Source organism: Arachis hypogaea, chromosome 12 (genome assembly GCF_003086295.3).
Source record: "Arachis hypogaea cultivar Tifrunner chromosome 12, arahy.Tifrunner.gnm2.J5K5, whole genome shotgun sequence".
Classification (NCBI taxonomy): Eukaryota; Viridiplantae; Streptophyta; class Magnoliopsida; order Fabales; family Fabaceae; genus Arachis; species Arachis hypogaea.
The window spans coordinates 54,704,067-54,724,701 of record NC_092047.1 but is presented as its reverse complement, the minus strand read 5'-3'; positions in this window follow the sequence as shown (position 1 = coordinate 54,724,701).

The following is a 20,635-nucleotide window of genomic DNA, read 5'->3' as shown; positions in this document are numbered from 1 at the left end:
GCCTGGGAGAGATACAGAGAGATGCTACGAAAATGCCCCTCTGAAATATTTTCAGAGTGGGTTCAGTTAGACATCTTCTATTATGGGCTTACAGAAAGAGCTCAGATCTCTTTAGATTGCTCAGCTGGTGGGTCTATCCACATGAGAAAGACAATTGAAGAAGCTCAAGAGCTCATTGATACAGTTGCCAGAAATCAGCATCTGTACCTAAGCAGTGACTCTTCCATGAAAAAAGAGGCTAAAACAGTAACTGCTAAACCCAGTCCTGCAGAGCAAGCTGCTGAATTCAATCAACAATTGGATTTTCTAACAAAGCAGTTAGCTGAATTCAAGGATAAACTACAAGAGACAAGGATGACTAATATAAACATGGAAGAACAATTGAAGCAAACAAAGCAGCAGTTGTCAAGACAAATAACAGAAGAATGCCAAGCAGTCCAATTAAGAAGTGGGAAAACATTAAATACCCCACCTCAAGGCAGCAAGAAGTCAAGAAATGAGCAAACCATCCAAAATCCACCAGAGGACAGTAAGAGCCCAGGGAAAAATAATTCTGGCGCTAAAACGCCAGAAATTTGGTGGAAGGCTGGCGCTGAACGCCCAGACCATGCTCAGGACTGGCGTTCAACGCCAGAAACAAGCAAGGATCTGGCGTTGAACGCCCAAAAGGAGCACAGTCCTGGCGTTCAGATGCCAGGAAGAACTGGGAAGCTGGCGTCTAACGCCACTCCAGCTCCTAACTATGGTATTCAATTGCCAGTGAGGGATCAGACACACACAAGTGCTGATGACAACCCATCTAAAAAGGCCTCCTCAACCACTTCTGTAGGAAATAAACTTACAGCAACTAAGGTTGAGGAATATAAAGCCAAGATACCTTATCCTCAAAAACTTCGCCAAGAGGAGCAGGATAAGCAATTTGCTCGCTTTGCAGATTATCTCAGGACTCTTGAAATAAAGATTCCATTTGCAGAGGCACTAGAGCAAATACCTTCTTATGCCAAGTTCATGAAAGAGATCTTGAATCATAAGAAGGATTGGAGAGAAACTGAAAGAGTTCTCCTCACTGAAGAATGCAGTGCAGTCATTCTGAAAAACTTTCCTGAAAAGCTTAAAGACCCTGGGAGTTTTTTGATACCATGCACATTAGAAGGTAATTGCACCAAGACAGCTTTATGTGATCTTGGGGCAAGCATCAACCTAATGCCTGCATCCACTATCAGAAAGCTTGGTTTAACTGAAGAAGTTAAACCAACCCGGATATGTCTCCAACTTGCTGATGGCTCCATTAAATACCCATCAGGCGTGATTGAAGACATGATTGTCAGAGTTGGGCCATTCGCCTTTCCCACTGACTTTGTAGTGCTGGAAATGGAGGAGCACAAGAGTGCTACTCTCATTCTAGGAAGACCCTTCCTAGCAACGGGACAAACTCTCATTGATGTCCAACAGGGGGAAATAACCCTGAGAGTCAATGAGGATGAGTTTAAGTTGAATGCTGTCAAAGCCATGCAGCATCCAGACACATCAAAAGACTGCATGAAAGTTGATCTTATTGACTCTTTGGTAGAAGAGATCAACATGGCTGCGAGTCTCGAATCAGAGTTGGAAGACATCTTTAAAGATGTTCAGCCTGATTTGGAGGATTCAGAGGAAATGAAAGAGCCTCTGAAATTTCCTCTGGAAGAGGAAAAACCTCCTAAACCCGAGCTCAAACCATTACCACCATCCCTGAAATATGCATTTCTGGGAGAAGGTGACACTTTTCCAGTGATCATAAGCTCTGCCTTAAATCCACAGGAAGAGGAAGCACTTATTCAAGTGCTAAGGACACACAAGATAGCTCTTGGGTGGTCCATAGGTGACCTTAAGGGCATAAGCCCAGCTAGATGCATGCACAAAATCTTATTGGAGGATAATGCTAAACCAGTGGTTCAACCACAGAGGCGGCTAAATCCTGCCATGAAGGAAGTGGTGTAGAAAGAGGTCACCAAATTACTAGAGGCTGTGATTATTTATCCTATTTCTGACAGCCCCTGGGTGAGCCCTGTCCAAGTTGTCCCCAAAAAGGGAGGCATGACAGTGGTTCATAATGAAAAGAATGAACTGGTTCCTACAAGAACAGTTACAGGGTGGCACATGTGTATTGACTACAGAAGGCTCAATACAGCCACCAGAAAGGATCATTTTCCTTTACCATTCATAAACCAGATGCTAGAAAGACTGGCAGGTCATGATTATTACTGCTTTTTGGATGGCTACTCAGGCTATAACCAGATTGCATTAGATCCCAGGATCAAGAGAAAACAGCATTTACATGTCCATTTGGAGTGTTTGCTTACACAAGGATGCCATTTGGGCTGTGTAATGCGCCTACAACCTTCCAGAGATGCATGCTCTCTATTTTCTCTGATATGGTGGAAAAATTTCTGGAAGTCTTCATGGATGACTTCTCAGTATATAGAGACTCATTCAGCTCCTGTCTTGATCACTTGAAACTAGTTCTGAAAAGATGCCAAGAGACCAACCTAGTTTTAAATTGGGAAAAATGTCACTTTATGGTGACTGAAGGGATTGTCCTTGGGCATAAAATTTCAAACAAGGGAATAGAAGTGGATCAAGCAAAAATAGAGGTAATTGAAAAATTACCACCACCTGCCAATGTTAAGGCAATTAGAAGCTTTCTGGGGCATACAGGATTCTATAGGAGGTTTATAAAGGATTTTTCAAAAATTGCAAAACCTCTGAGCAATCTGCTAGCTGCTGACACGCCATTTGTGTTTGACACAGAGTGTCTGCAGGCGTTTGAAACACTGAAAGCCAAGCTGGTCACAGCACCAGTCATTTCTGCACCAGATTGGACATTACCATTTGAGCTAATGTGTGATGCCAGTGATCACGCCATTGGTGCAGTATTGGGGCAAAGGCATAACAAGCTTCTGCATGTCATTTATTATGCTAGCCGTGTTTTGAATGATGCCCAGAAAAATTACAAAACTACAGAAAAAGAATTACTTGCAGTGGTTTATGCCATTGACAAGTTTAGATCCTACTTAGTGGGATCAAAAGTGATTGTGTACACTGACCATGCTGCTCTTAAATATCTACTCACAAAGCAGGATTCAAAACCCAGGCTCATAAGATGGGTGTTGCTTCTGCAAGAGTTTGATATAGAAATAAGTAACAGAAAAGGGACAGAGAACCAAGTGGCTGATTATCTGTCCCGGATAGAGCCAATATAAGGGGCGTCATTCCCCTATCTTGAAATCTCTGAGACCTTTCCGGATGAGCATTTGTTTTCCATTCAGGAAACACCATGGTTTGCAGACATTGCAAACTACAAAGCTGCAAGGTTCATTCCCAAGGAGTACAGCAGGCAACAAAAGAAAAAATTAATTACTGATGCAAAGTACTACTTGTGGGATGAACCCTATCTCTTTAAGAGATGTACAGACGGAATAATCCGGAGATGTGTGCCTAGAGAAGAAGCACAGAGAATCCTATGGCATTGCCATGGATCACAATATGGAGGCCATTTCGGAGGTGAGCGAACAGCCACCAAGGTCCTCCAATGTGGCTTCTATTGTCCCACACTCTATAGAGATTTCTGAGAGTTTGTACGTAACTGTGACAGTTGCCAAAGAGATGGTAATCTGCCTCATGGTTACGCCATGCCTCAACAAGGAATCTTGGAGATTGAGTTGTTTGACGTATGGGGAATTGACTTCATGGGACCTTTTCCACCATCATACTCAAACACTTATATTCTGGTGGCTATTGACTACGTATCAAAATGGGTAGAGGCCATTGCCACGCCCACCAATGATACTAAAACAGTGCTGAAGTTCCTCCAGAAATATATCTTCAGCAAGTTTGGGGTCCCTAGAGTACTAATCAGTGATGGGGGCACTCACTTCTGCAACAAACAGCTTTACTCTGCTATGGTCTGGTATGGGATTCGCCACAAGGTGGCGACTCCATATCATCCACAGACTAATGGACAAGTTGAAGTCTCTAACAGAGAGCTAAAAAGAATCCTAGAACGGACTGTAAGTACCCGTAGAAAGGATTGGGCAAGAAGCTTGGATGATGCTTTGTAGGCATACAGAACAGCATTCAAGACCCCTATAGGGACCTCTCCATACCAACTTGTGTATGGTAAGGCATGCCACCCGCCCGTGGAACTGGAACATAAAGCCTACTGGGTAACCAAATTCCTAAACTTTGATGCCAAATTAGCTGGAGAAAAAAGATTGCTCCAGCTAAATGAGCTAGAGGAATTCAGATTCACTGCCTTCGAAAATGCCAAGCTTTATAAAGAAAAATAAAAAAAGTGGCATGACAGAAAGCTGTCATCTAGAATCTTTGAACCAGGACAAAAAGTTCTGTTGTTTAACTCTAGGCTCAAGCTATTCCCCGGAAAACTGAAGTCCCGGTGGAGGGGACCATATGTGATTACAAGTGTATCACCATATGGTTATGTGGAGCTTCAAGATAGTGATTCTGATAAGAAGTTCATTGTTAATGGACAGAGAATCAAGCACTATCTTGAAAGCAATGTTGAGCAAGAGTGCTCAAGGCTGAAGCTAGATTAAAAGCTCAGCAAGGTCCAGCTAAAGACAATAAAGAAGCGCTTGCTGGGAGGCAACCCAGCCATGGGGCATCACTTCCTCTAAGCATTTTGCCCTATTCTTGATTTTATTTGTTTATATAAAGTTCATTGATCCTAAGGTAAAGAGTCAATTGTATGAGTTCACAGGGTTACAGAAGGATTCTGCACGCAAAACAGAGAAAAAGAGCTCACTGGCAAGAAAACGCCCAACAGAAGCATCCACTGGGCGTTGAACGCCAGTAAGGATAGCCATCTGGGCGTTGAACGCCAGAAAGAAGCTCTTTCTGGGCATTTAACGCCAGATTTATAGCGTTCTGAGTGTTCAGAAAAATGCCCAGTAACAAAGGACTTCCTGGCGTTCAACGCCAGAAATAAGCAGCAGCTGGGCGTTGAACGCCCAGGAGAAGCAGCATTTGGGCGTTGAACGCCCAAAACATGCAGCGTTTGGGCGTTCAAACGCCAGGATGGTGGGGAGGAGGTAAATACATTTTTTCTTCATATTTTTCATTTTAATCCTAATTTTCATGTTCCAATTCATGATTTCTTGCATAAACATGTTAAGAACCCTGATTTCTAAAATCCCTAATTTCTAAAAACCCTTCTTTAAAAATATTAAATGTATCTTAATCCATAAGCACAAATCCTTTTTCAATCCAACTCAACTCTTTTTCAAAAAAAAAAAAAAATTCTCTCTCTTTTCATTCAAAAATCTTTTCAACTAAGCAACATCTTTTTCAAATCTCCATACTATCTTTTTCAAAATTTCAAATCTATCTTTTTCAAATATCTTTCATATCTTTCCAATTTTAAATCATATCTTTTCTTATCATATTTTTTCTAAAAATCATATCTTCTATCTTATCTTTGATGACAAGTCATCTTAGCCTAGTTTCACTAGTCTTTTTCCTTTGTTTTCATTTAGTTTTATGCACTTTCTTAAGCCATAAGTAAGCCAATTGGGTTGAATTTCATGTTTCCTTTGATTCAATCAACCATGGATAAATTGATGCATTTTCATGAGTTTTTGTACCATAATTGCTCATGTGACAAGAAGAAGAACAACTCTCATGATTATGGCATAGCTTTGATACAATTGTTGATTGATGATAGGTGGAATAAAGCTTGGAAGAAGGTTGCAAGAATGGGCTTTAAAAGAGGGATTCACGTTTGAGCTAACGTTCGCCTCAAACGTTAACTCAAACGTGAGAAGCAGATGAAGAACACCCTGGAGAAGAGCCAACGTTTGCACCAACGTTTGCCTCAAACGTTGAGGCAAACATTGGCTGAAGAAGAAGCATGGGAAGGCAACGTTTGCGCCAACGTTTGCCTCAAACGTGAGGTGAAACGTTGACGCCAAAAAGAATGAAAAAGAGCATCCAGGGGAAGCCAACGTTTACGCCAACGTTTGCCTCAAACGTGAGGTCAAACGTTGGCCACATATTAGCAAGGAGGAGCACTCTGTTTAATGCCTTAGAAAAGCCAACGTTTGCGCCAACGTTTGCCTCAAACGTTGGGCCAAACGTTGGCCAAAAGAAATGCATGGGAGGAGCCACGTTTGAGCTCACGTTTGTCCTCAAACGTTGAGCCAAACGTGGATGACAGCAAATGGGCATCTGCATAATACCTCACACAAGGGACGTTTGAGTCAACGTTTGCCTCAAACGTTGACTCAAACGTGAATGGTTCATGGCCCGGTTCACAAGTGGATTTCTTCCCAACACCAAGAGAAATGAACGGAGGCTATTGTCAACCCAATTCCATCAAGACTAAAGGCCCAATTCAAGGCTTAATGATCATTTGAAGAAAGTGTATAAATAGCTTAGGATCTGAAGTTTTAAGAGAGCTTTTCTTTTAGTTTTGCTGAGTAGTTTTTGGAGAGCTTTTGGTTTTGAGTTGTTTTGAGTTTCTAAGTCTCGGGGAAGGAGAATTGAATTCTCTTCCTCTTAGTTTTCTTATTTTCAATTTCATTTACTTTTTGTTTGAATCTTGGGTGTTGGAGTATTGAAGGAATTCTGTTTCAATCTCACCCTGAGATCTCTCTGTTTTCTTTACTGCATTTTTTGAGAAATCAATATTTGAATTCCTTTCTTCTACTTCTTGATCTTTACTTTTCTTGCAATTGAATTCTAAATTTGGATCTAGGAAGGCATTGAGATCTAGACTTGGTTATCTAGTCTCTTGGGTCCTGAGATCTACATCTTTCAATTTCAATTTCCTTGTTTCGTTGCTACACCAAGCTTATTGTTATTGTCATTTGAGATCCTGTTTAATTGAATCCATCTTTTATATTTCTGTTTGTTGAATTTTACGTTGCCTTGTTTAAATTCTGCAAATCCACTTCCCAATTCCCTTTATAATTCAAGTAATTCACATCTCTTGCACTTTAAGATTCTGCAATTTACATTTCTTGCATTCTAAGTTTCTGCCATTTAATTTCTTGTTCTTTAAGATTCAGCACTTTTTATTTTTTGTTCACTTTAATTTCCTGCGAATCACCCACTCCCCTTTACGTTCTATGAAATTTAATTCCTGCCAACACAATTTCACACAATCAACACTTGTTTGCTTGACTAATTCAACCACTAAACTAAAGTTGCTCAATCCTTCAATCCTTGTGGGATCGACCTCACTCCCGTGAGTTTTATTACTTGATGCGACCCGGTGCACTTGCCGGTGAGTTTTGTGTCGGATCGTTTTCTGCACATCAAGTTTTTGGCGCCGTTGCCGGGGATTGAATAGATTGACAATGATTAAGTGAGGCGGTAGTTTAGATCAAGCACTTTTTCTTTAATTTTGACTAACCTACTAACTGTTTGAATTTTTGCTTAAGCTAATTAAAACTTCATTCTGGCGATAGATTGAAGTATCACTGGTTGTGTGTTTCTCTTGTTTTGTTTGTATGTCAGGTACAGGGAGAGCTACTCCCATCTTATCCGAAGCTGACCAGAGAACTCTCAGGAGATTAAGAGCTGAAAGAGGGAAAGGTATTGTTGGAGAGGAAGAATCTGAGGAAGAATATCACGAGATGGAAGGAGATCCATCTAATCCCAATCCACCACAGAGGAGAGTGTTGGCATCCTACACTTTTGCAAATCCCAGACACTGTGGAAGCAGCATCTTAACTCCCAATGTCAATGCAAACAATTTTGAGCTAAAACCACAACTCATTACACTTGTCCAGAACAATTGTTCCTATGGAGGCAGCCCATTGGAAGATCCCAACCAGCATCTATCTACCTTTTTAAGGATTTGTGACACTGTCAAATCCAATGGCGTGAATCCTGAAACTTACAAGATTTTGTTGTTCCCGTTCACATTAAGGGACAAGGCTGCACAATGGCTTGAAACTTTTTCCCAAGGAAGTATCACTAGTTGGGATGATTTGGTGACTAAGTTTCTAGCCAAATTCTACCCACCCCAAAGGATCATCAGGCTAAAAACTGAGGTGCAGACATTCACATAATTAGATGTCGAATCTTTGTATGAAGCATGGGAGAGGTATAAAGCCTTAATCAGAAAGTGTCCTCCAGAGATGTTCAATGAATGGGACGTGCTGCAGAATTTCTATGAAGGCCTGACATTGAAATCTCAAGAGGCATTAAATCACTCTGCTGGAGGTTCATTACAACTGATGAAAACTGCTGAGGAAGCCCAGAATCTTGTGGACATGGTGGCCAACAATCAATATTTCTTTGCTCATCAAAGAACCCGCCAACCATCACAGAGAAAAGGGGTACTAAAATTGGAAGGAGTAGACTCTATTTTGGCTCAAAACAAGATGATGCAACAACAAATTCAACAACAGTTTGAACAAATGGCCAAAAGGATTGACAGCCTTCAAGTAGCAGCTGTGAACACAAGTCACCCATCAACTGTATGGGTGCAGAATGAAGAAAGCCAAGAAGAGCAACAACAGGAGCAAGTGCAGTACATGCATAACCAAAACTCTGGACAGAATGAAGTTTATGGTGATACCTACAATCCATCTTGGAAGAACCACCCAAACCTCAGATGGGGAGACAATCACAACTAGAACCAACAACCATGGTAGAGGAACTTAAACCAAAACACTTCAAGAAACAACCAAAACCACAACCAGCAGCAAACTAACCAAAACCCTTACAGAAAACCTCAAAACAACTACCCCAACCCCAACCATTATCAATCCAATAACCAACCCACCAACCAAAATGCCTACCATCCACCATCCACATCTCACAACCCACCACAAGCATCACCAGAATCTCAAAGAATAACTAACTTGGAAACCTTGATAGACAAAATGTGGAAACACCAAGAAATGACAACCAAGAACCATGAAGCCTCCATGAAGAGCCTAGAGAGGCAGATTGGGCAAATCTCCTAGCAGATTTCTGTTGAGAGACCTTCAAGCTCACTACCAAGTGACACCATTCCTAATCCAAAAGAAGAGTGCAAAGCTGTACAACTACGGAGTGGAAAGACATTGATAGACAACAACAAGGAGGTAACCAAGAAGCCCTTGGATAACAACAAAAAATCATCAGAGAAAGGGGAAGCTAGAAATGAAGATGTGACAACAAGAAGAAATGCCCCAGAGAAGCTCAAAGAGAAAGACAACCAGCCACATAGTTCAAGGGAAGCGATTCCGGGACAGCAGCAAGTGGAGAAGAGCATTACACCTCCACTACCATACCCTCAGAGGCTCAGCAAAGAGACTAAGGACCAACACTTTCATAAGTTCCTTGACACTTTCAAGAAGCTAGAAATCAACATTTCCTTAGCTGAAGCATTGGAACAGATGCCCTTATATGCCAAGTTCTTGAAGGAAATCATCAACAAGAAAAAAAGTTGGCTGGAGAAGGAAACTGTGCTTCTCACTGAAGAATGTAGTGCGCTCATCAGAAAAGGACTTCCCCCCAAAGTAGAAGACCCCGGAGGTTTCTTCCTACCTTGCACACTTGGAAATCTACTCATCAACAAGGGGATGTGTGACTTAGGAGCAAGCATAAATTTAATTCCATCATCCTTAGTGAAAAAGCTTGGCATAGAAGAGGTGAAACCAATACAGATGTCTTTAGAATTGGTGGACCAGTCAGTAGTATACCCCGAAGGAGTGATTGAAAACCTTTTAGTTAAGGTTGACAAGTTCATTTTTCCTGCGGACTTTGTAATACTGAACACTGAAGAAGAAGAAAACAATTCAATCATCTTGGGAAGGCCATTTTTAGCCACTGCAAGAGCCATCATAGATGTAGAGCAAGGAGAATTAACCCTCAGGATGCATGATGAGAGTATCACTCTGAGTGTACTACCAGAAGCACAGTTCAATCATAAAAAAAAGGATGATACAGAAAATAAAGAAAATCTACAATGGAAGGAGGCAATCAACAAGACAGACAACAACTGCCCTCCCAAGCAAGAGATAAATGATTCAACAAATCAAAGAAGGAAAGAATCTATGCAAAATAATGAAGAAGTTCAAGAGGACATTGTAGTGTTAGCCACTAAGAAGAGAAATCTCCAAGGTAAACCTACGGCCAAAGAAGAAAGGTCAACAAAAGGAAGGAAGAAACACAAGAACAAAACAAAAAGGGGTTGGAAGAACAGAAAGATTCCAACAGAAGGGCTTTCCAAAGGTGATAAAGTGCAATTGATCTATCAACAACTGGGAGCAAGCCAACAGACTGATGATTACTACACTGTCGGCAATATACTTTCATTAGAGCATGCTGAAATTGAACATCAAGGAACAAAGAGGAGGATCATAGTCAAGGGGGACAAGTTGAGGCACTACAATCATCAACCACCATAAAAAAAAGCTCCAGTGTCAAGCTAGTGACAATAAAAGAGCGCTCCATGTGCGGCAACCCATGATTTAAGATTTCTGTCGTTTTTAATTCAATAAGCTATGATCACCCTAGCATGATTTTTTTTTATGAACGTACTTAATGAATGCATGCACTGTTTTGAAACATATGCCAAGACTTCTAAGTTTGGTGTACCTTCAAGTACACCAAATCAGTTTTTCAAACACTCTTAGACCATATACTTAGTCATCCAGATGAAGTATATGACCAAACATTAAGTTTGGTGTCTGCATATGTAGATGTTTTTCGGAAGATCATTTCTTATTCATGAAATTAAAATCATGCACCGATGATCATACGTTGTTACCTTCTAGGACCTTATAATTAAAAAGGAATTATATTCTGTGATGAAGGCATCAATTGTGATTAACTGCTGGCATTCTGCATTTACCCCTTAACAAGAGACAAGTTTGGTGCTCATCAAACCTTGATGCACCAATTAAGGGACACAATTGATTCCTCATAAAAAAAAATTTTTTTAAAAGCATTTCTTATAAATATTTAACCAAGAGTGACATTGAGATTTCAAGAACACTAGTTGGAGGAAGAAACACTTTAGACGATATGACCAAACATTAAGTTTGGTGTCCTCCAAGAAAAAAAAGAGAAAAGTCATGGTTAAAATAGATATAAGAAATGAGAGTTCACATAGTTGTTTAATAAGCCTTCTTGCCATAATTTGATAATGTTTAACTTTGTTGTCTTGTTGTGATGGTTAGGTGGTCAAAGAATACTCAATGAAAGAGACAAGACAAGGGGGAGCTTAGCATGAGGACAAAATCCCATCACATGCTTCAAAAAGTGAATCTGCACACTCATTGGAAAAAGCACGTTGAAGACCATTTAAGAAGCAAGTTTTGTCCTCATCCAACCTTACATGCACACCTTTGATTTGCAAAGTATCCAATTGCATTCCAACCCTCCATTGTTCAATTAAATGATTATAAAACACCACCTTCAAGCCATGCACATAAACGAAAAGGTTGCACACTCCCTGCACTCCAACCATTCAAACTCCAATTCGTCCATCATTCTTCATCATATAAGCTCAACCTCAAATATTTTCTCTGCCAAAAACACATCAAAATCTCCAACTTTCTTCATACTCCCTCTAACCTCAAAAAGATCAGCCAATCAAGCAATCATGGCATCCTCCTCAAGAATCAAATGAAGAAAAGGAAAAGAGCCCGAGGTGGAAGAGAGTACATCGGAATATGACCGATGGAGATTTAGATCTTGGTACCATCAACTACAACTTAAATGGATGAATCAGAAGAAGATATATCCAGAGGTTCCACTTCTATTACCGGACGATGAGTGCCAAGAAATGAAAGCCAAGATTAGGAAGAGGAGGTGGGAAGAGCTCATTTCACCAATCACCAGGATCAATGCGAACATCATATGGGAATTCTATGCTAATACCCCAAGGACCGAGATGAATCAAGCTCCAACTTACAAGAGTTATGTGCGGGTGACTGAAGTAGATTTTAGCCCAAATACTATCATGAAAGTATTGAAACTGAGGGCAGCCCATTTTGATAAGCCAGGATACCATCAAAGGCTAAATGAAGAGCAAGACTATGATGAGATTGCCAGTGAAATTAGTGTAGTCAACATGGAGTGGGTCGGAACTACTAAAAACAAGTACAAGTACTTGAGAAGAGGAGATCTCACCCCTGAAGCAAAATGTTGGTATGAGCTAATGAAGAGATCAATCTTAGGCACAGTAAACAACTCGGAGGTCAATAAGAAGAGAGCTATCATGTTATATTGCATAATAATGGGAGGAGAAGTGAAGGTCCATGAGATCATTGCAAATGACATTCAAAGGATAGCAGAGAAAAATTCGGCCGAAGGGTGGCTACACTACCCGAGCACCATTATGCGTTTATGCATGAAAGCCAAAGTGCCAATGGAGGAGGAAAATCCAACATGGTTGAACCCGGGCATGCCTATAACCATTGAAAGAATGATGATTGTTACTGAAGCACAGCAGAGCCGAAGACTACCAAGAAGAAGGCGAAGAAATGAACCAATGGAGGAAGAAGAGGCACAAGAGGAAGAGGAACAGCAACACATTCCACCATATAACAATCTGGATATGACTCAGATGCAGGAAGCAATTGGAAGATTATCACAACAGTACATGAGAATTCAAGAAAGGCAAGAAGAATACCATTCACAATACATGAAACACCAACAAGAGCAAGAAGAAAGGCAGCTGAAAATGATGAACCAACAAAGTGAGTTTGAGTCAAAATTCTTCGTGATGCAAGAGGAGCAGGCTTTTTAATCTGACGAATCATTTGGAAAGTTGGCACAAATGCAAGCTGAAAATATGAGGGCTCTCAAGGAGTTCACAGCCGTTCAAGATGCAAGATATGAAGTCCAAGCTGATTACAACATAAACAGTCAAATTAAATTGAACTATATTGGAGAGCATCTGCACAACATGGATCCAGCGTTTCCAACTTTCGATGAGTTCTTCAAAGGGAAAAGTGAGATAGAAGTGAACAAGGCCATGAGACTTGAAGATAGAGTAGAAGAGACGATGAATAAAGTTAGGTTCTGGCGGGGTCAACAGACAACAGACATGGACACAGGGAACACCAACACCCAAGCAAATGAAAGAAGCAAGAAAAAGCATGATACATGAAAGGTGGACCTGCTCCTTGTTCATTACTACAAAGAAAGCATGCATCATTTCTGTATAAAGTAGTCTTTGCATCTTTAGTAGTCATTTTAGTTAATAGTCTTTGCATTATGTTTGTTTTTTTAAAATAAGTAAGCTAGTCTACGTGTGTGCTTGTGTGTTTACTTTCACTTAACTAATGCATGCTTTGTCCCCTGCATCTTTTCAATTCAATAAAAGAAATGTTTGAAACATGAAGTAAGATGGTTCATTGCTAGCTAGAAGTCAAATAATAGTAAGTGGAGGTATGAATGTGTGATTGTGTGGCAACTTACTATTAGTGAATAAAAGGAATAAACTGTTCTCTTTTTAAGAAGAAAGTAGTTCACTGTCTATGGATCTCAACAAAATAAAAGTCCTTGGATGAAAATAAAAACAAAAAAAGAAAAGAAAAAGCCAAAAGTGGCAACAGAACAAAAAGAAAAAAAAAAGAAACAAAGCTAGACACCAATAGCTTGAACCTTAGAATATATGCATGTGGTGTCTTTGTACTAGGATCTGCTTGGACTATTAAGTTCTTTGGAGTGCATCAACACTTGGTAACTTGGGTTAACTAACCCGGGATTATCAACTGAAAGTCCACTATCAAGAGCAACCTGGCTACAAGACATTTAGTAACCCAAAGAGGTGCTGGGCATCAATATTCTAAGAAGGCATGTGAGCCAAGTGTCTAAAGTGAATAATGTGTCAAGCATAAATAAAGAAAAGAGCTTGTTACACATGACACTGAACTAAAGTTTATAAAGAAAAGAATTCAGTAAACAAGGACAAAGGAATAATGAGAGGTCATAGCAGTGTGTTGCTTGATGCTTAGAGAGAACTTTCTAGGCCTACTTGTCAATAAGAAGTGAGTAGTTACATATCTGCATAAAACCCCATGAGCTACCAATAATACTCTGCTAACATGAGCATTCTCTTTTGTTTTCATTCTTTCTTCTTAATAATTCTGTTCTTGCTAGGGACAAGCAAGTTTTAAGTTTGGTGTTGTGATGACAAGTCATCTTAGCCTGGTTTCACTAGTCTTTTTCCTTTGTTTTCATTTAGTTTTATGCACTTTCTTAAGCCATAAGTAAGCCAATTGGGTTGAATTTCATGTTTCCTTTGATTCAATCAACCATGGATAAATTGATACATTTTCATGAGTTTTTGTACCATAATTGCTCATGTGACAAGAAGAAGAACAACTCTCATGATTATGGCATAGCTTTGATACAATTGTTGATTGATGATAGGTGGAATAAAGCTTGCAAGAAGGTTGCAAGAATGGGCTTGAAAAGAGGGATTCACGTTTGAGCTAACGTTTGCCTCAAACGTTAACTCAAACGTGAGAAGAAGATGAAGAACACCCTGGAGAAGAGCCAACGTTTGCGCCAACGTTTGCCTCAAACGTTGAGGCAAACGTTGGCTGAAGATGAAGCATGGGAAGGCAACGTTTGCGCCAACGTTTGCCTCAAACGTGAGGTCAAACGTTGGCGCCAAAAAGAATGAAAAAGAGCATCCAGGGGAAGCCAACGTTTGCGCCAACGTTTTCCACAAACGTGAGGTCAAACGTTGGCCACATATTAGCAAGGAGGAGCACTCTGTTTAATGCCTTGGAAAAGCCAACGTTTGCGCCAACGTTTGCCTCAAACGTTGGGCCAAACGTTGGCCAAAAGTAATGCATGGGAGGAGCCATGTTTGAGCTCACGTTTGACCTCAAACATTGAGCCAAACGTGGATGACAGCAAATGGGCATCTGCATAATACCTCATACAAGAGACGTGTGAGTCAACGTTTGCCTCAAACGTTGACTCAAACGTGAATGGTTCATGGCCCGGTTCACAAGTGGATTTCTTCCCAACACCAAGAGAAATCAACGGAGGCTATTGTCAACCCAATTCCATCAAGACTAAAGGCCCAATTCAAGGCTTAATGATCATTTGAAGAAAGTGTATAAATAGCTTAGGATCTGAAGTTTTAAGAGAGCTTTTCTTTTAGTTTTGCTGAGTAGTTTTTGGAGAGCTTTTGGTTTTGAGTTGTTTTGAGTTTCTGAGTCTCGGGGAAGGAGAATTGAATTCTCTTCCTCTTAGTTTTCTTATTTTCAATTTCATTTACTTTTTGTTTGAATCTTGGGTGTTGGAGTATTGAAGGAATTCTGTTTCAATCTCACCCTGAGATCTCTCTGTTTTCTTTACTGCACTTTTTGAGAAATCAATATTTGAATTCCTTTCTTCTACTGCTTGATCTTTACTTTTCTTGCAATTGAATTCTAAATTTGGATCTAGGAAGGCATTGAGATCTAGACTTGGTTATCTAGTCTCTTGGGTCCTGAGATCTACATCTTTCAATTTCAATTTCCTTGTTTCGTTGCTACACCAAGATTATTGTTATTGTCATTTGAGATCCTGTTTAATTGAATCCATCTTTTATATTTCTGTTTGTTGAATTTTACCTTGCCTTGTTTAAATTCTGCAAATCCACTTCCCAATTCCCTTTATAATTCAAGTAATTCACATCTCTTGCTCTTTAAGATTCTGCAATTTACATTTCTTACGTTCTAAGTTTCTGCCATTTAATTTCTTGTTCTTTAAGATTCAGCACTTTTTATTTTTTGTTCACTTTAATTTCCTGCGAATCACCCACTCCCTTTTACATTCTATGCAATTTAATTCCTGCCAACACAATTTCACACAATCAACACTTGTTTGCTTGACTAATTCAACCACTAAACTAAAGTTGCTCAATCCTTCAATCCTTGTGGGATCGACCTCACTCCCGTAAGTTTTATTACTTGATGCGACCCAGTGCACTTGTCGGTGATTTTTGTGTCGGATCGTTTTTCGCACATCAATCTTTCTCCCTATTTTTCGAAAACCCACCCCCCTCTCCCTTTATATATAGGTTCGGCCTCCCTCCCCTCCCATCCACCATTGCACCTAGCTCTCCTTCTCTCCCTCTCCTTTCTTTTCTTTTGCTTGAGGATAAGCAAACCTCTAAGTTTGGTGTGCTTATCCGTGATCACTAAGATCATGGATCCTAAAGGAAAACAACCCACTCCAAGAGGCAAGAAAGAGAGTGTTCCAAAACCACTTTGGAATCAAGGGAAGTTCTTAACTAAAGAACATTCAGACCATTATTACAAAATAATGGGTCTAAGATCAGTGATCCCGGAAGTCAGATTCGATCTGAAAGAAGACGAATATCCGGAGATCCAGGAGCAAATTTGAATCAGGAACTGGGAGATCCTAGCCAATCCTGAAACGAAAGTGGGAAGGAATATGGTCCAGGAGTTCTATGCTAATATGTGGCATACAGATAGGCAAAGACTATCTGGATCTGATATCTATGACTATCGGACCGTGGTCAGAGGAAAGATTATTCATACCCACCCTGACAAGATCAGAGAGATCTTAAAGCTACCTCAGCTGAAAGATGATCCAGACTCCTTCAATAGGAGAATGATGAGAATAGACAAGGGCCTGGATAAGATTCTAGAGGATATATGTATCCCTGGAGCCAGGTGGACCACCAGCACGAAGGGTGTTCCTAATCAACTCAAAAGAGAAGATCTCAAACCAATCGCCAGAGGATGGCTGGACTTCATTGGGCATTCTCTGCTGCCTACTAGCAACCGTTCTGAAGTCACTATTAGAAGAGCAGTGATGATCCATTACATCATGATGGAAAAAGAAGTGAAAGTTCATCAACTGATTTCAACTGAATTTTACAAAATTGCAAATAAAAATTCCAAAGATGCCAGGCTGGCTTATCCAAGCTTGATTTCTATGCTCAGCAAGGACGCGACTTAAGGGAATTGAAGCGCTAGAAATTATCTCTTGAAGGACCAAGCACCCCACAGATTAGAGGAACATCCACTCCCCAAAACAAAGGTTGTTAAATTCCAATCTTAGCCTTAACTCTGTGATAACTGTTCTTATTCTAGTTTTACCTTAGGAGTCATATAGTAGTAATTAGTATCTATATTTTTGATTTTATCTCCAATTAAGCTATAATTTAATTTTCTCATCATCATCAAACATGAATAAAATAGAAGAATTTCTTTAGAATAAGAGGCAATAATTTTTGAGTTTTTAATAAGAACATTCTAATTATTTACATGTGGTGGCAATGCTTTCTGTCTTCTGAATGAATGCTTGAACAGTGCATAGGTCTTTTGAATTTGATGTTTAAGACTGTTAAATGTGTTGGCTCTTGAAAGAATGATAAACATGAGACATGTTATTTGATAATCTAAAAAATCATAAAAATGATTCTTGAAGCAAGAAAAAGCAGCAAAGAACAAAGCTTGCAGAAAAAAAAATAGAAAGAAAAAGAAAAGCAAGCAGAAAAAGCCAAAAGCTCTTAAAACCAAGAGGCAAGAGCAAAAAGCCAATAACCCTTAAAACCAAAAGGCAAGGGCAAATAAAAAGGATCCCAAAGCTTTGAGCATCAGTGGATAGGAGGGCCTAAAGGAATAAAACCCTGGCCTAAGCGGCTAAACCAAGTTGTCCCTAACCATGTGCTTGTGGCGTGTAGGTGTCAAGTGAAAACTTGAGACTGAACGGTTAAAGTCAAGGTCCAAAGAAAAAAGAAGAGTATGCTTAAGAACTCTGGACATCTCTAATTGGGGACTTTAGCAAAGCTGAGTCACAATCTGAAAAAGTTCACCCAATTATGTGTCTGTGGCATTTATGTATCCGGTGGTAATACTGGAAAATAAAGTGCTTTGGCCACGACCAAGACTCATAAAGTAGCTATGTTCAAGAATCAACATACTGAACTAGGAGAATCAATATCACTATCTAAATTCTGAGTTCCTATAGATGCCAATCACTCTGAGCTTCAATGGATAAAGTGAGATGCCAAAACTGTTCAGAAGCAAAAAGCTACTAGTCCTGCTCATCTAATTAGAATCTGAGCTTCACTCAAAAACTCTGAGATATTATTGCTTCTTCATTTATCTGTATTCTATTTTATTTATCTAGTTGCTTGAGGACAAGCAACAGTTTAAGTTTGGTGTTGTGATGAGCGGATATTTTATACGCTTTTTGGGGTTAATTTCATATAGCTTTTAGTGTGTTTTAGTTAGTTTTTAGTTTATTTTTAGTAGTTTTTAGGCAAAATTCATATTTCTGGACTTTACTATGAGTTTGTGTATTTTTCTGTGATTTCAGGTATTTTCTGGCTGAAATTGAGGGAGCTGAGCAAAAATCTGATTCAGGCTGAAAAAGGACTGCTGATGCTGTTGGAGTCTGACCTCCCTGCACTCAAAATGGATTTTCTGGAGCTACAGAACTCCAAATGGCGCGCTTCTAATTGCGTTGGAAATTAGACATCCAGGGATTTCCAGCAATATATAATAGTCCATACTTTGCTCAAGGATAGATGACGTATACTGGTGTTCAACGCCAGTTCCATGCTGCTGTCTGGCGTCCAGCGTCGAAAACAAGTTACAAAGTGGAGTTCAACGCCAGAAACAGGTTACAACCTGGCGTTGAACGCCCAAAATTGCCCAGGCACGTGAGAAGCTTTAGTCTCAGCCCCAGCACACACCAAGTGGGCCCCAGAAGTGGATTTCTGCACTATCTATCATAGTCTACTCATTTTCTGTAAACCTAGGTTACTATTTTAGTATTTAAACAACTTTTAGAGACTTGTTTTGTATCTCATGACATTTTCAGATCTAAACTTTGTACCTTTTTGACGGCATGAGTCTCTAAACTCCATTGTTGGGGGTGAGGAGCTCTGCTGTGCCTCGATAAGTTAATGCCAGTATTTGTGTTTTCTATTCAATCATGTTTGTTCATCTCTAAGATATTCATTTGCGCCTTATTATGATGAATGTGATGATCCGTGACACTCATCACCATTCTCAACCTATGAACGTGTGTCTGACAACCGCCTCCGTTCTACATTAGATTGAATGAGTATCTCTTAGATTCCTTAATCGAAATCTCCGTGGTATAAGCTAGAATCCATTGGCAGCGTCCTTGAGAATCCGGAAACTCTAAACCTTGTCTGTGGTATTCCTAGTAGGATTCTGGGATTGGATAACTATAACGAGCTTCAAACTCGCGAGTGCTGGGCGTAGTGACAGACGCAAAAGGATAGCGAATCCTATTCCGGTATGATCGAAAACCTACAGATGATTAGCCGTGCGGTGACAGCGCACCTGGACCATTTTCACTGAAAGGAAGGATGGTAGCCATTGACAATGGTGATCCTCCAACACACAGCTTGCCATAGGAGGGACGTGCGTGCGTGAAGAAGAAGATAGAGAGAAAGCAGAGATTCAAAAGGCAAAGCATCTCCAAAACTCCAACATATTCTCATTTACTACATAACAAGTAACCTTTAATTCATGCTCTCTTATTCATTTGCAAGTCAATTGATAACCACTAATTAATATCCTGACTAAGAGTTGCAAGATAACCATAGCTTGTTTCAAGCCAACAATCTCCGTGGGATCGACCCTTACTCACGTAAGGTATTACTTGGACGACCCAGTGCACTTGCTGGTTAGTTGTGCGGAATTACATAGTGTGAAGTAATTTTCGTGCACCACTTAGACAGAAGCTTCAGAACCTCTTCTATTGCCTCCTCAGTAACCAGAATCTGCTTCCCTCTGAGGTTCACTACATCTAGGGAAGTTTTGAAGTAGTTGCAGTAGAATTCCCTAACCCAAGATGCATTAACCTCAGTCAGAGGTCTCTCCAAAAAGAACCAGCCTCTTTGTTTGATCTGATCAGAGGTATATTACTGGAGTTCTTCTGGGATCTTCAAAGTCCGCTCCAGGTATAGGTTCCTGGAGTTTGCAAACACCGGATACTTCAGCTCACAGTATCGGTTTGCAACCTTTTCTGGGTCAGTGGCAGGAAGTAGCTGGTCGGCCTTCTCCTACGGGGTAAAGGCTTTCTCCCACAAGGAGGCATCATGCATGAGGTCGATGATAGACACGGAGGCTTCGCCTCTTTTCCTTTTGCCAGTAGTGGCCTTGCCTTTTCCCCTTCTCTGGGAATCTGACATCTTGAAAAATAGAAAATCAGGATATAATAAAAATAGGAAAGCAAATAGGCAAATAATCAAAGAAAACACAAAGTGGCAAAGGAGCAATAGGATAAAGAATATGAGTTAAGTAAAATGTGCATTTAGGATTGTATATGAGTGAAAAGTCTGAAAAGAAGAAATCACAATCCAAAATGTAATTGAATGCAAGTTAAATAGAAAAATTAACATCACGCCTTGGTTAGAATGTTAAAAGAAAGTGAAAGAAAAGCAAAAAGAAAAAGAAGTTTTGAAAAGGTTAGGTTGGTTAGAGTTAAAATTAGTGAATTAGTGAAAAATGGGTTAAAGTAAGAGGCATAATGAAAATAGTCCAAGTAACAAGTAATCACAGGTAGAAGCTATAGGTAACTCATGTTCACACAAGTAAAACAGTTTGATGATGATTCAAATAGAGATAAAGAAAGTAAAAATAGGAATCAAACATCAAAATTGCAGTTT